Below are 14,426 nucleotides of genomic sequence, written 5' to 3'. Positions count from 1 at the left end.
TTCACCATTCCTTCTTTTATTTGTTTCTAAAACAGAATTGGTCAATAAAAAATTAGCCACATTAAAAACAAAACAAACAAACAAACAGCCCTGAGCCCTCTCGGGGTGGCTCTGGTGGTGGGCACGTCGTCCCATACACCAAAAGGCTGCAGGGGGTTCGATCCCCAGTCGAGGTGCATATGGGAGGTCAACTGATCGATGTTTCTTTCTCTCTCTCTCAAATCAATACACATATCCTCAGGTGAGGATTAAAAAAAAACACCCTGAAAAATTAACAAAGGCCGATTTTTCCTGTGAGCTGAAAGATGTATTATACTTAACGTTAAAGTAAAGCTCCCATTCACTTTATATTCCATGTGAGAAAATATGTCGCAACATTTAATTCTATCTAGTGTATAATCATTACTGCTAAGTTAATCTACATTTTATATTGCTCATAAAGCTACAAAAAGAACAATGAATACAAAATAATGAACAATGTAATTTGACATATCATCTACATTAAATAAAATCATATTCATAATGGTTTGTGCTACATTATTCTTTCAGTTATAAGGGAAAGCTGTCCTTGAGGTAAGAATTATTCAAGTAAGTTTTTAAATATGTGTTTGCTGAGCAGGGAAACAGGGATAAGGACTACTCTGCAAGGTGGTTTTCAGGATTAAGTTAAACAATGATTGCAAATCACTCACCACACAGGGTCTTGAGTGTGGAAGAGACTTAAAATGTTAGTTCCTTTTCCCTCCTCCATGAAGGCTTTAATCATTAGGAACTAAATAGCTATACATCTTTCATCATCTTTCCTAGATCAGTGGTCCTTCAAAGTCTGACCCAGGATAAGCACCATCAGCATCAACCTGCAATCTGTTAGAAGTATAAAAGTGTGGATCCAGCGCAGACCTACTAAAGCAGAAACTCTGGGAGTGGGACCCAGTTATATGTCTTAACAAGCCATCTAGGTGGCTCTGATCCTGACCCTCCCTAAAAGCTGAGAACCACTGCCTCCTGCTTGCTCTTAATTCAGTATAGATGCAGTATCGTTCCTTAGATCAATGTAAGAGCCCATTTAAGCTGGGCTGCCCACTACAGTTAACTCACTCTGCGCTAGGTTAGAGTGGTACATTATTTCAAAGACTTCTTGCTGAATAAATAAGGCACAGGCAACAAGCACTCAATCATTGTTCTACTTTGTTAGATTAACAAATGGACAACCATCTGTATTGCCTGGCTCTTTGCTGGGCTCTCCCCTCTGGTGGCTTGTCATTCTGAGCTCTTCTAGCCTAGGAAACACCATCAGGTGCCCAGCCTGGACCTAGAGATAGAATTAGTTAATGCGCGTTGATCCAGGGCTACAGTCTAAGTGGACTGATCCCTGCTCCTGCCAAAGGCCAGCTCTGGCCCAGCTTCTACTTATGTGGCTTCATGGTTGGTCCTACTGCTGATATGGAGTCTCAGTCCTAACACTTTCCCTGATTCCTGTGGGAAAGAGGCCAGTTGCATTTTCTAGACCTATTACTTAGACCTCCGAAAGGCATATGATTCAAGTGATGCATTCAACAAAGTGTACCAGTGTAATCCAGGTCTATAATGTGGATCTGGGAGAAAAGTCTGATACTCTGTAAAACCTGAAACTTACCCTTCCCAGCAAGGGCCGCAGTCTCAAGAAGGGACTGAGTTGTATTCAACATACATTTATCAGCATCTACTCGAAACACCACCTACCAACAACTTGGTTTATCAGGGAAACACTGGATCAAAAAAGGGCTAAATGCCAGCTGTAGCCTTCACTTGCAAACTATACAACACTGGGAAGGTCAACCTTTCTAAGGCTCATTTTTCTCATCTCTGGCTACTGCATGTTCTGTGCCATAATACTGCCGTGCAAACACAAGTACTTAAAATTGTATTTAAACACTTGGCCTCAAAGCAAACTTCAGGCAATGCAGTTAGTAAAAAGACCACTTGTTTGGGAAACAGGAGACCTGGATTCCAGTTTTGATCCCATAATTAAAACTAAGCAGACCTGAAAAAAAAAAAAAAAACTAAGCAGACTTAGGAATTAGAGCTTAAATTTTTTGCCTTAGCTACCAGACTGAGGAATTACAATTATTTTCCCTTAACTACGTAATAGGGTTGTTATGAGAATTAAGTGAAATATTAAATAGGGATATAGTAATAAAATAAAGCTAAAAGGTAATTATCATCAATAGGTATATTTTGCCAATGCTTTCTTTTGTCCCACAGCTGGTCCAGCTCAGAAACTCACCATCTGTGACAGCTACTGTAAGCAGGGCTGAGTATTTTAAAGACACCCATTCCCAAGAGAGAATACCCACTACATAAAGGGCTGAACTTGTTCGCCTGGGATAATTCGTTCACCTGGGAGAGTTCAAGGTCCTTAGCGGCCTCTCCTAGTCTCTCAGGTAGCAGCAGCAAGCAGGAGGAGCAGGGGAAGGGCCAAGTCTTCCCCAAGCAGTAGGACATCTTTTCAGCGTTAAGTAAACTCTTGTAGTCTCTAAAACCAATGACCTAAGTTCACAACAAACGATCCTCATCCCCCAAGACTGGCACCCATTACCCAGAAATGCTTGGTACCATTCCAGACATGTATTGAGAAACAACCACGAAGAAGAAAATCCCCCACCCCAAAGTGGAAGGATAAAAAGAGCTCCTACAGTAATATAATTACACAGAATCTTCCATAAATGATACACTGCTCCAAAACGGTCTCCTCTACTAGGGAGCCCCATGCAAAGGGCACATTAATGCCTGGGTGGCCGAGTGACACTGAAGAGGAAGGTGGAACGCCCTGCTTTTCAGGATGCCTGCACACTTCTTTAAAAGGCTCAAGAAAATCTCTATTTTATTAAAGGCTTTAATATTAAAGTCCATAAAAAGCAATAGCCTTATTTCCTTATGCGTGACCTGAGGAACATTTGTTCCCAAGAATGTTAGATGGTTACTGAACAGAATTGTGAGGTTTGGAAGACACCATATCAAACAAGACTGTTATACTGCCTTCATGCAGGACTTCTTGGAAACTTTACGATGCTACGTGCTAATGCACATTATATATCACCAAAAGGTGAACAGATGTCATGTCCCAAACTTATTTGATCATAAAATCATCTACTCTACCCACAAGCTGAACTCAAGACTAGTGTTTCTTACAAAAAAAAAAAAAAAAAAAAAAAAAAAAAAAAACTAGGGGAAAGACTCCATTAATTCCCCTTACTTCCTTTTATTCACAGTTCCCAGCACAGTTTTGTTTTTCAAGGACGAGAAGACAGTGGTCCATTAGAAAGACTTTTAGAAAGAGATTTTCTATATCAGGGCTCATTCAAAACTATTCCACAACAGCTCCTCCGCCCGGGAAAATACTCTGGTAACCTCGAACCAGCTCTCTGAGGCAACGAGATGGGGCAGAAGATGGGCTGATGAGCAGCGATGGTACCCCTTGAAGAGACACAAAGCTTCACTCTCTTTCAGAACAGCCCTTTCCACCAGGTCCCACCCCGGGTTTGTTTGGTTCGCCATTTGAAAATACCTTGAGGCTCACTAGGCACAGAAGGCAAGGCAAAAGGTAAAGTAAGATAAGGAAGGTCAAAGGACGGACTTCTTACAAAAGCTCCTCCCTCGGCCAGCTCAAACCACTGATCCAATCTCTAAAAGCCACGCCCCAGAGCTGACTGGTGTGCCCCCGCAGCTCACACAGACCCAAGAGCTTCTAATTCATGCCCCCTCTGAGTGTGAGGGTTTCAGCTGATCCCTGGCAGTCCACACACACAAACAAGGTTGGCACCAAGAAAAACATACACCTGTCTGAAAATGACGAAGTCTTCTGGACAAGCAAATTCTGTCCATGACAGCCCGCACCCCTGCAGACCCCCTGTATAGTACTGGCTCAGGCCCCTGCTCCCTTTCAGTAACTTGAGGGAACTGGTTCCTCACAATGGCAAGCAGCACTTCTGAGTCATCCAACATTCATCACAGCAGACGGTCAAAAATTTCTGACACACCCATCAGGATGGCTATTATCCAAAAAAATTGGAACCTGTGTGCGCACCGCTGGAGGAAACGTGAAAGGGTGCAGCTGGGAAACAGCTGAGCAGTGACACACAGCATTATCATATGACCCAGCAATCCCACATCTGGAGACAGACCCAGAAGAATCGGAAGCAGGGACGAATACAGACACACACAGGTCCATGACAGCACTATTCACAGAAGCCGAAAGTGGCTACAGCCCTAGTGGCCGTCAACAGATGAACAGATAAACAAAATGTGGCCCATACATTCAACAAAACATGTGCATCCGTAGAAAGGAATGAAATGCTGATATGTGCTACACCATGGACGAACCTTGAAAACATTATGCTAAGTAAAATAAACCAGACGAAAAGGACAAATATGATATGACTTCTACGAGGCATGAGAAGAGGCAAGTTCAGAGAGCTAGAAAGTAGAACAGAGGTTACCAGAGGCTGGGAGAGTTAGTGTTTAATGGGTACAGAGTTCCTGTTTGGGAAGATGAAAATGTTCTGGAAATAGACAGTGGTAGTAGTTACACAAGGTTGTCAATGTAACTTAATGCCACTGCAATGTACACTTTAAAATGTTTGAAATGGAAAAATTTATGTTTATTTTACCAAAAATGAGAATTTTTTTATTTTTTAATTTCAAGATAAGAAATGCTGACACATTTACATTGTTACACAATTCATATACCATGCTTTATTTTGATCTTTCCTAATTTTTGCTCGTTTGTGCTCATCATTTCCTTCAGGTGGGCAGAGCTCTTGGGTTCTCTCTTTGTTTTCTATAAACAGTGTCAGATTCACAATTCTATAAGAGGTGGTAACTGTCCTGACCCCTAATTTAAATAAATCATTTGACTCAACACCCCAAGTAAAGCCGAAAGAAAGGGAAGAAAGAGGAGGGATGGAATGGGGGAGTGGGGAAGGACCATTGACAGTAATTTAAAGGTTTCTACAATGTATATACCCCATGAGGCTCCCTTGTTTGGCAAGAAAGACGGTTTATTCATTTTCCCAAGCTCTTTAGCAGACCAGGACCCAACCACCACACATCCCAGCCGTTCTGCTACACACCGTATGTCCCATTCAGTAATTCCTTTGAAACGACTCAGCAGAAGTTGAACGAAACAGTCCTTCCGATGCTCACTAAATAAAGCCACTACCTGCTTTCCGGTGCAAAGACAACCAGAGATCCCCAATCTCCACACTATTAAGGACGCAGAGCTGCCTAAGAAAGGAGCACACAGGAGCAGAGGTGGGGGTGGGCTGCGCTCTCCCTTTGTTGTGTAATATAAGTCCCGTGACTACAACTGCAGGTGAAGAGCAATTCTCTGCCTTTCAACAGCAGTTCTCTGAAGTCCAAAATTTACAAAGCAGGCAAGTAAACTTCACGCTGGATGGTTCTAGTTTACGCCACGAGTTAGAACACCTGCATTTATTTTCTAACTCCTGCTGCTGGTGGTCATGAAGGATGGAAAACGGGAATGAGCAGAGGAAGGAGGAAGGAGACGTATCTTCCTCTCCGACCAGAAGAGGAAAGAGCATTTTCCTGGCCAAGGAGCACTTCAGACCTTATAAGCAGATGTGATCCTTCTGCCCTCCCCCTACTCTGTCCCTGGGTTAATCTAAGACAGTCCCCTTTTATCCTCACACTCCAAGAGTTTTAAAAACATGGGGCTTGAATTAGTTTTGCCACAAAAAAATTAAACAAAGTAATTTTACTGAGAATCCTAAGGAGCTAAGACACCAAATCTCAAAAATGATCTCTTTTTGGGATGTTGTCTTGGGAGAAGACAGAAGACCTTCTCGGAATTTTATTCAATTCCTTTCCAAAGACTTCGCCCAACTTTAATCTTTGGGCTACAGAGACAACATAAGGAAGCTTGTTTAAAACGCTTTGGCAGGTTTCTGGATCAATGAGTCTAATGGAAAGAGCTACTTTTTATTTCTGAAAACTATTAACTATAAGATATCAGGGGCTTTCTGAAGCCTTGATCCCTGTCAACTGCTCAGAGCAACACAATATTCACACATTGCTCTACCCTGTCATCTCATAAAACTTGGCAAAGGCGCGAGCGTAAGCGCTAGCACACCATCCCGACCCTCGGTCCGACCAGTTTTACGTTAATAAAAGAAGTGCAGCAAGGATGAAGGGTTTGTCCAAGGTCATTCAGCAAACGGACGCCTCTGTTCAAACCTATCATCTTAGACCATGTCTACTCTCAGTGCCTCAAAACCGTGTCGGGAGGACGTGTAAATCCACATCTGTATCTTAAACACCCGAGTGCACAAAGCCCACGTGTTCACTCGCACCCGGCAGCTCAGGCACGGCGCCACCCCGCACCCAAACACCCCCACTCCGTCAAGGGCACCGCCCCCTCAGCCGCCGGCGCGGAGCCTCATCCCCAGCCCGGACTCTCCCGCCCCCTGCCCGCCGCCAGCGCTCTTTAACGGGGGTGCACTGCCAACTTCCCTCGCAGCAAGCACACGTCTGACTTGGCCCCTCCCACTTTCTCAGCCCTTACTTGCCTCCTCCTTTTTTATTGATCAATCTAACATCTGACCTACAGTTCTTCCTGCTTCCCGCGCGCCCCTACAGTTTCCACGTCCCATTGGAAAACCGTTCTCCCTGCACTACCAGGTCACGTCAGCACTGCGCTCCGGTCTTCCGCAGCTCCCAAACAGCTCTGGGACAGTGGTCAAGACACACGGACACAGGAAACTCCCTTCCCAACCCCGTCTTCCACTGCTCTTCTATAAATATAACACTAACATGCGCTTGATCTTATCACTTCCCCCAAATCCTTGAGGTACTTACAGCCCCTCTTCAGTGCACGAAGGACCTCCAACAGCGAGACTCTAGCCTTTCATGCCTCGGCTAGTTTTTCCTCTTCCTCCCCCACCCCTTGGCTCCACTTGCAGACTGTAAAGTCTGATGACCATTATATTTCATGTCTATCTCACTACAGTGCCAAAAGCAATGCCTTACCCAGCACAGGCACCAAGACAAAAGGTGACCGACAATGGACAGGAAATCCCGAGACCACAGGTCCTTCTGGGTAAAGAGGTTCCACGTTCTTCATATACAAAGAGAACATTACAAATAAGCCAGTCATCCAATAAATATTTATTGAGCATCTTCTATGTGCTCTGAAGTGTCTTATAGTAGCTTGTTAATTGAGGCTAGAATAAAAATATTAAAATTGTACTCCTTTTTCTTTTAAATTTCCAGGAGGATGCCGTCTGAATTTCAGTCAGTTTTAAAGACCTGCAATAATTCTTACCTAGGGAGGAGAGGGCAGAGGAAGGAGTAGAATTAAAGCTTATTTAAACCAATGGAACACACGTTACACTGTTTCCTCCCCCCACCCCCGTCTCATACACACAGGCACAGGCACAAACACGCGCGCGCGCACACACACACACACACACACACACACACAATTTTTAATTAAAACGAAATATTCAATGTGGGTTAGGACTGGAGCTTTAGAGAATCCTTTCACTTCACGAACTCCTTGCAGAAGCCGACAAAATGTACAAAGGGACAGTACAGTGGACGCCAGCAGAATAAAGACGGCGGTGCCCGCAAGAACACGCTTGAGCCACACAGCAAGATTCCGTGGGAACACCCATCACAAGACGTTCTGGACAGACCCGAACCACCTCGGTACTCCTGGGAGCAAGGGTCTGGGCTCTCCCTCAAGATGCACTGTCTCCTTTCTCAAAGCGGCGTGAACACAAGACTAGAGACAGTGTGGAAATCCCCTCCGAATCCCTCCCCGCTCTGTGGGACAGGCCTGTGCCACAGGCCGAGACTACAGCACAGCCGGTGCCCGGGTTATGGGCATGGCGCTACAGAGAGATTGCTAATGCGGTTTTAAAGTCATTTCTTTCAATACTGAGAAATGCGGGCTGCCTCTTTGACTCTTAATCCTTCTGAAAGGCTTGCTCTATGAGAAACAAACTCTAGGTTCAAGATAAAAGGTTCTCTTTTATAACTGAATATTTGGAACTTCATCCTGATTCTCACTTGCCTTCTCTTATTTGTAAATATAAGAATTCCTCTTCTTCATTTGCAGGGATATTGTGATTCATGATCTTATGTAAAGGGTCTAGCCCTGGCACAAAAATGACAATAAATGATGGCTGTTTTTATTCTCAGATTCCTTCCTTGGTAGATGTTCCCGGGATGTTGTTGCTACTGAAGGTATAAACCTAAACTCAGCTTAGAATCCTGGAGTATCTAAATTCTGCACTAAATTATCACAAAAACCCAACTACCTGGAACAAGGGTGAATAAGGGACACTGGCAACACCGGTCATTTAACACCCTTGCCCCAGCTTTATGAAGGTGAATGTCAATTATGCTGGTTTAATCAGCAAAAGATCTTTGGGTTCACAGAGTAATTCATAAAGCTGGAAACTAGTCATTTCTAAACATAATAAAGAACTAGTGTATACATTACAAGGGGAAAGTACTTTTTCAGAGAGATTATCGTTCTTACTGTTCAAACAATTACATACAATTTATTTTTTTATTGTGAGCTATCCTGGCTTCACCATAGATTCTGAGCAACTCGAGGGAATGGACTTATACAAAATTTATCTTTATATCCATAACATCTTACACGGTTTCTAATAAACACCCACAGAGTTTAATCTATACCACACTTGTCTCAACAGGGTTCTCAATAAGTCAAACAAAGGAGGCTGACTATCCCAACTGCTGGAAAAACACAGCTTTGAATACAATTAGCAGCCATCAAAGAAGTACAAAGTGTAACAATAACTTGGTCCCACCCTCCCATCAGACCCTCAGAATTCTTATCTCTCTCCAAGGAAAGAATAAAGTTCATTTATAGTAATTCACAAGTTTTTAACTTGGGAGTTTGGACAACCAGCAAATTATTATGCTAATTTATAAAATAAAGGTGACACAGTCCTAACAAGTTCAAGTTCACTCTACTAGGAGTATGTGCATTTTAAAACAAGACAAAATTAGCAGAATATTTAAAGAAAAAGCCACAAACTGTCCTACAGCCATGAATCAGTGCCTACACATAGGTTTTGTTCGAGCTGCACATTAGTGCTGCTAAAAAAATTAAATCTGAACTGCCAGCACTGAAATTGGAAATTTCAAATAAAATTTCATTTCATATAAAATTTCTAAGTCCTGTTATCAAATGCCACTGTCTTGGGGGGAGGGGATCAGATCTGACAACAACAAGTACACACTCCCGACAAGGTCATTTGGCCGAGTCACCTGCCCTGATGCCAGTTACCCCTTCAATCGGCCTCCACTGTGCCAACCTCCACCCAGTACCGTTTTGCAGATGGGGAATCAAAGCTTGGCGATTCTCGAAACCACAATATATTTGTGAATATATCGGAGCTAACTCCAGGACTTCCACGCTTAACCTTTCTGCAACTCGTCCTCCAAATAAAAAGCAGTTACTGATAAAAGAGGTAATTAAAAGACTACACATGAATGTTTACCGCAGCTTTATTCACTGCAGCCTAAAACCCGGAAGCAACTCCAATGCCCCCTGACTGGGAAGCGGACAAACTGCGGCACGTCCCACAAGAAGCACTCAGCTGATACTCGGAACAACGAGAGTCAATCTCAAAAGCATCATGCTAAGTAAAGCAGTCAGACTCAAATGGCGACACGTTCTAGGACGGCATTTCTAAGAAATTCCAGAAAAGACAAAACCATAGAGCAAGACAGTAAATCAGTCCTTGGGGTTAGGGGTGGAGAGGGCATGAGGGAGCTTTTTGGGGTGATGGAAATGTCCCATATCGTGACTGCTGAGATGCTTAGGTAACTCACACATCTGTCAAAACTAAAAACTGGGCGAATTTTATTTTATGTAAATTAAACCTCCATAAAGCTGACTTTAAAAAGAGGTGTTTACAAAATACTATAAAACGACAGAAGAGCGTACTACCCTCTCCCTGGGAAAGTTCAGGAAAGCTTCGGGAAAGGGTGAGATTCGAATTGGTGCTCATCACAGAACAAGTTTAAGTCCAGAAGAAGTAGAGAACGCACGATATAAGCAGTCGGACTCTGCGCTACAGCCGAGGAGACGCGGCATCTCTGAGTTCAAAGGAAAATGCTTCCTAGAGGGAAATTCATAGAGACGAATAATGAGTGCTTGGAGAGGTATCAAAGACAAGTTGATCTCCCAAGATCTCCCAAGAGGGAATCGATTCAGACATATATTACTGTTCATATGCAAAATAAGCAGACAATGTGAAATAATTTTTATTTTGTTTTGTTTTAAAATAAAGCAAAAGACAAAATCAAAAAAGAGACAAGAAACCCTAAGGCTATAAAGGTGGGGACAGAGGCAGGGAAGTAAGATCAAGAGAACAGACACACTGGGTCAGAATCCACGGTACCTTGAAACTGACGGATTAGAGGACAGAAGAGAGGTGTGTCAGACTTTGACGAGGGACTAAAAGTAAAACTCAAAACCAGGGAAAGAGACCAAGAACCAAAGTCAGAGCTCCAGAGAAGAGAGCCCGAAGGCCCGGCAGCAGGCGCAGGAGAACAAGCGAGGGAAAACAGGTCCTTCCCTCCTCAGCCTCCAGAAGCAGCTGTCCCCCCGACCCCCTGGGGCCGTGTTGCCCCCATGCCACCGCTCACGTCCCCGTGCGTACCTCCCTGACTGCACTAGATGTCTCCTGCACGCGTCTTCACACCCCTGCCCAGATGCTGCCTTTTCTGGGAAGCTGCTCCAACTTGCCGATGCGTGGTTAGTAGTCACTCTTCCTTGTTTTCAGAACGTGCCGTTCCAAGGATTATCTCGATGCGGAACTGCAACGTCTGTCTGTCTCTACTGGTCTACAGGCAATGCCAACGGAGGAGGCGACAGTAAGAACAAAAACCCTTACTAAAAAGCAGTTCAAAAATGTAAAATGCCCTCGCCAGTGTAGCTCCGCTGGTTGAGCGTCATCCCACAGAGCGAAGGGTCGCTGGTTCAGTTCCTGGTCAGGGCACGTGCCTGGGTTGCGGGCTTGGTCACTAGTTGGGGCGCGTACAAGAGTCAACCAATCGATGTTTGTCTTTCACATTGATGTTCCTTTCTCTCCCTCTCTTTCTCCCTCCCCTCCCTCCTCTCTAAAAATAAGTAACTTATTTTTAAAAACTGTCAAGTCCCTCATCTTATCAACACAAGTAGGATGCTGTAAGCCTTGCTGTTTGAAGGGATTCTACAATAACTCATTTGAACAAGAGCACAGCCACCTTACTTTTTTAAAAAACTTGATTTGAGAGAAAGGGTGAGGGGGGGGAGGGAGGAGAGGAAGGGAGAGAAAGAGAGAAAAGAGAGAGAGAGAAACATCAATTTGTTGTTCCATGTGCCCTGATGGGAGAGGGAACCTGCAACCTCGGCTTATTCGGACAATGCTCTAACCAGCTGGGCTAACTGGCCCAGGGCATCTCCCCACCGTTCCTGAAGTTTGATTTGTCATGCTTTATATTTCTCACACAATAAAGAAAGCAAATTGCATCAGGAATGGTATGTAGCAGTCAAAGAAGAAACTTCCTCTATAAAATAAAAGGAGCTCCTTGAACTCTCACAGACAGAAGATCTTACTGAAGAAAATAAGTGTACAAGAATCTGGCTGGTGTGGCTCAGTGGACTGAGCGCCAGCCTGAGAACCAGAGGGTCGCCGGTTCGATCCCCAGTCAGGGCACAGGCCTCAGTTGCAGGCCAGACCCCAAGTTGGGAGCACATAAGAGGCAACCACACATTGATGTTTCTCTCCCTTTCTTCCTCTCTAAAAATAAATAAATAAAATATTTGGGGAAAACAAAAACGCATCTGAAGAAAACTGGAGCAAGACAAAATGTCAGCAAGCTCATGAAGGTTTCACAGGAACCTTAAAGTTAACAAAACCCAAAGATAAATACGTGACAACATGACTCTGTAACAAAAGATGTACAAGTAGTTTGGGGGTTAGAAGGACAGAATGATAAGATGATCAGAGCTGCTGGGAATCAGCAGGGAGGTGACGAGTTTAGAAAGCCGTTTAGGGAGGAGAGCTCCAGTAGAGATTTTGGGGAAAAGGCCATGAACTGGTGGAAAGCGAAACCAGGCTTGGCTGGAGATGGAATGGGACGGCGCTGCAGTCAGAAAGCACCACTGGAGTGACCTCCATCACTCTCTCCCTGCTGCCGGCCCTCTCCACCGGGGTGAGTCAGATGAATCATTAGCAAGAAGGATTTTACAATGCTTTCCCACAAACGGTCCCCGAAACAGAGGTGCACAATTATCCCAAACCTCTAAGAAATGAGATTCCACTCACATCTGCCAAACACCCGGAGACCTAGTGTGCCAAGAGCTAAAGACAAATCCAAAGGACAAAGGACAAGGTTTATTGTGCCTGGAAGGAGTACTCAACAACTTTAACTAATGGAATTAATCTGGAAAAAAAAAAAAAGCTAACAAAAGAATTTAAGGGATTTTTAGATATCATCAAAATAGCTTCTACATAAACTTTCTTAAGGGCCAATTTTTAAATAAAGATTTTTGTTGAATATTTGAGCAGACGGTGATTAATTCCTCCTTTCCAACCAAGAAAAGCCCAACATCTCTACTAACTGACTTTTATTACCTTTTGCATAAGCAGTTTTTAGTATCATTTAAACAGTTCAGAGGCACTAAAAATTGTCAGGCACAGTGTCAGGCACTGAGGCTACAGAAGAGGCCAGCTCCGACCTTAAGCTCACCGTTAAATGGGCAGAGAAATACTGCAGTGGGGCAAGTGCTAAAGAGATTAGCACGGGAGCAACAAACTAGGAGAATCCAGATTTGAGAGGTGGTTCCAATCAGCCTGAAGTATAAGCAGCCCCAAGTATTAGCATATTCAAAGTACAAGAGCTTGAGGACGCAATAACCAACAGTTGTCTCTGTGAGACAGAGAACATCATTAATCCCCACCATTACAAATCAATTAACTGCGTGATCCACAGTCACCCAGACAAACAGTAGATTAACTAGAACTAGAAATAAGGTTCCAGGCCATGTAATGAAAGAGTTTTAAGAGGTCAATATATTATTCTCCTTTTTAAACTTTCAGATTTGCACCTGATATCCAGAAACCCAGTTCATGTCAACAAAACTCACAAAATATCACATTAAAACAAAGCGGAAAGCTACCCGTGGCAAAAAGTATTTGCGTGTGTAATATTCTTAGGTCATGGCATCTCTGCTTCGGCGGGCACTCAGCACCATTTGACATGTTCCAAGCAAGGGGAGGGCCGGCAAGCTATACCTTTTTGAGTCTTGTTTTAAAAAGTATCCTACCCTGTTTAGGTATTTATATAAACATCTCAGGCACTGCTAATAATCAATGTGGCTTCCAAATTAACTGTATGACATACACACACACACACACACGAATGAGCTAAGTCTGCTGACAAGTTACTTGACTAACATTTCTTAAAACAGCTATACAGCCCTGGCTGGTGTGGCTCAGTGGATTGAATGCCAGACTGCAAACGAAAGGATGGCTGGTTTGATTCCCAGTCAGGGCACATGCCTGGGTTGTGGGCCAGGTCCCCAGTTGGGGGGCGGGAGAGAGGCTACCCGCACACTGATGCTTCTCTCCCTCTTTCTCCCTCCCTTCTCCCCCCAAAAAATAAATAAAATCTAAAAAAAAAAAACAAACAGCAATACATGGTTTTGTAAGGAATGATATGCCAAATGCACTTTTAAACCTCAACAGGACTATATCCTTGAATATATTGAGGTTCTTAGGTATCATATCATAAAGCCAAAGTTTTTTCTATCAGAATACAATTCTTAAATAGAATATTCCAACATTTGATTAAATGTTTTTTCAGGAAAACATCTACTTGCAAATGAAATAAAAATACAGCTCACAATGTCGCCATGTGCTCTAATCCTAAAAATTCTTCAAGGCAGGAGACGTGTACATTATGCAAGTGCTCAAACATCAGAGCAAGCACACGTTTATACATTCTGCAATAGCTGAATGTCTAAGTTCTCAGAGCTCAGTGATTAATGTCTTGGACCAGAGGCTGACAAATTACAGCCTTCGAGCCCAGGCTGTTCTTATACATAAAGTTTTATTGGAATATCGCCCCAAACACACTGTCTGCGGCTGTTTTCCGGCAAAGTCACTGTGACAGAAACTATATGGCCCACAAAGCCTACACATTTACTGTTGAGCCCTTTACTGGAATTATCAGAATCAATGACCTGACAAATGTATGCCTAGCCTAAGAGTTTATCTCCCCTGGACCATGAACTACTGAATACAGAGAAAAAGAAATCTTCCCCAGGACATCCAAGCAGAAACCCACATGAAGCAACCTCTGCTGATTCTTTCAGAGTCATGTAATTGTCGATCTTA

Source organism: Furipterus horrens, unplaced genomic scaffold (genome assembly GCF_987537825.1).
Source record: "Furipterus horrens unplaced genomic scaffold, mFurHor1.1.pri manual_scaffold_10, whole genome shotgun sequence".
Classification (NCBI taxonomy): domain Eukaryota; kingdom Metazoa; phylum Chordata; class Mammalia; order Chiroptera; family Furipteridae; genus Furipterus; species Furipterus horrens.
The sequence above is the reverse complement of the archived record's forward strand: the minus strand, read 5'-3'. Positions refer to the sequence as shown.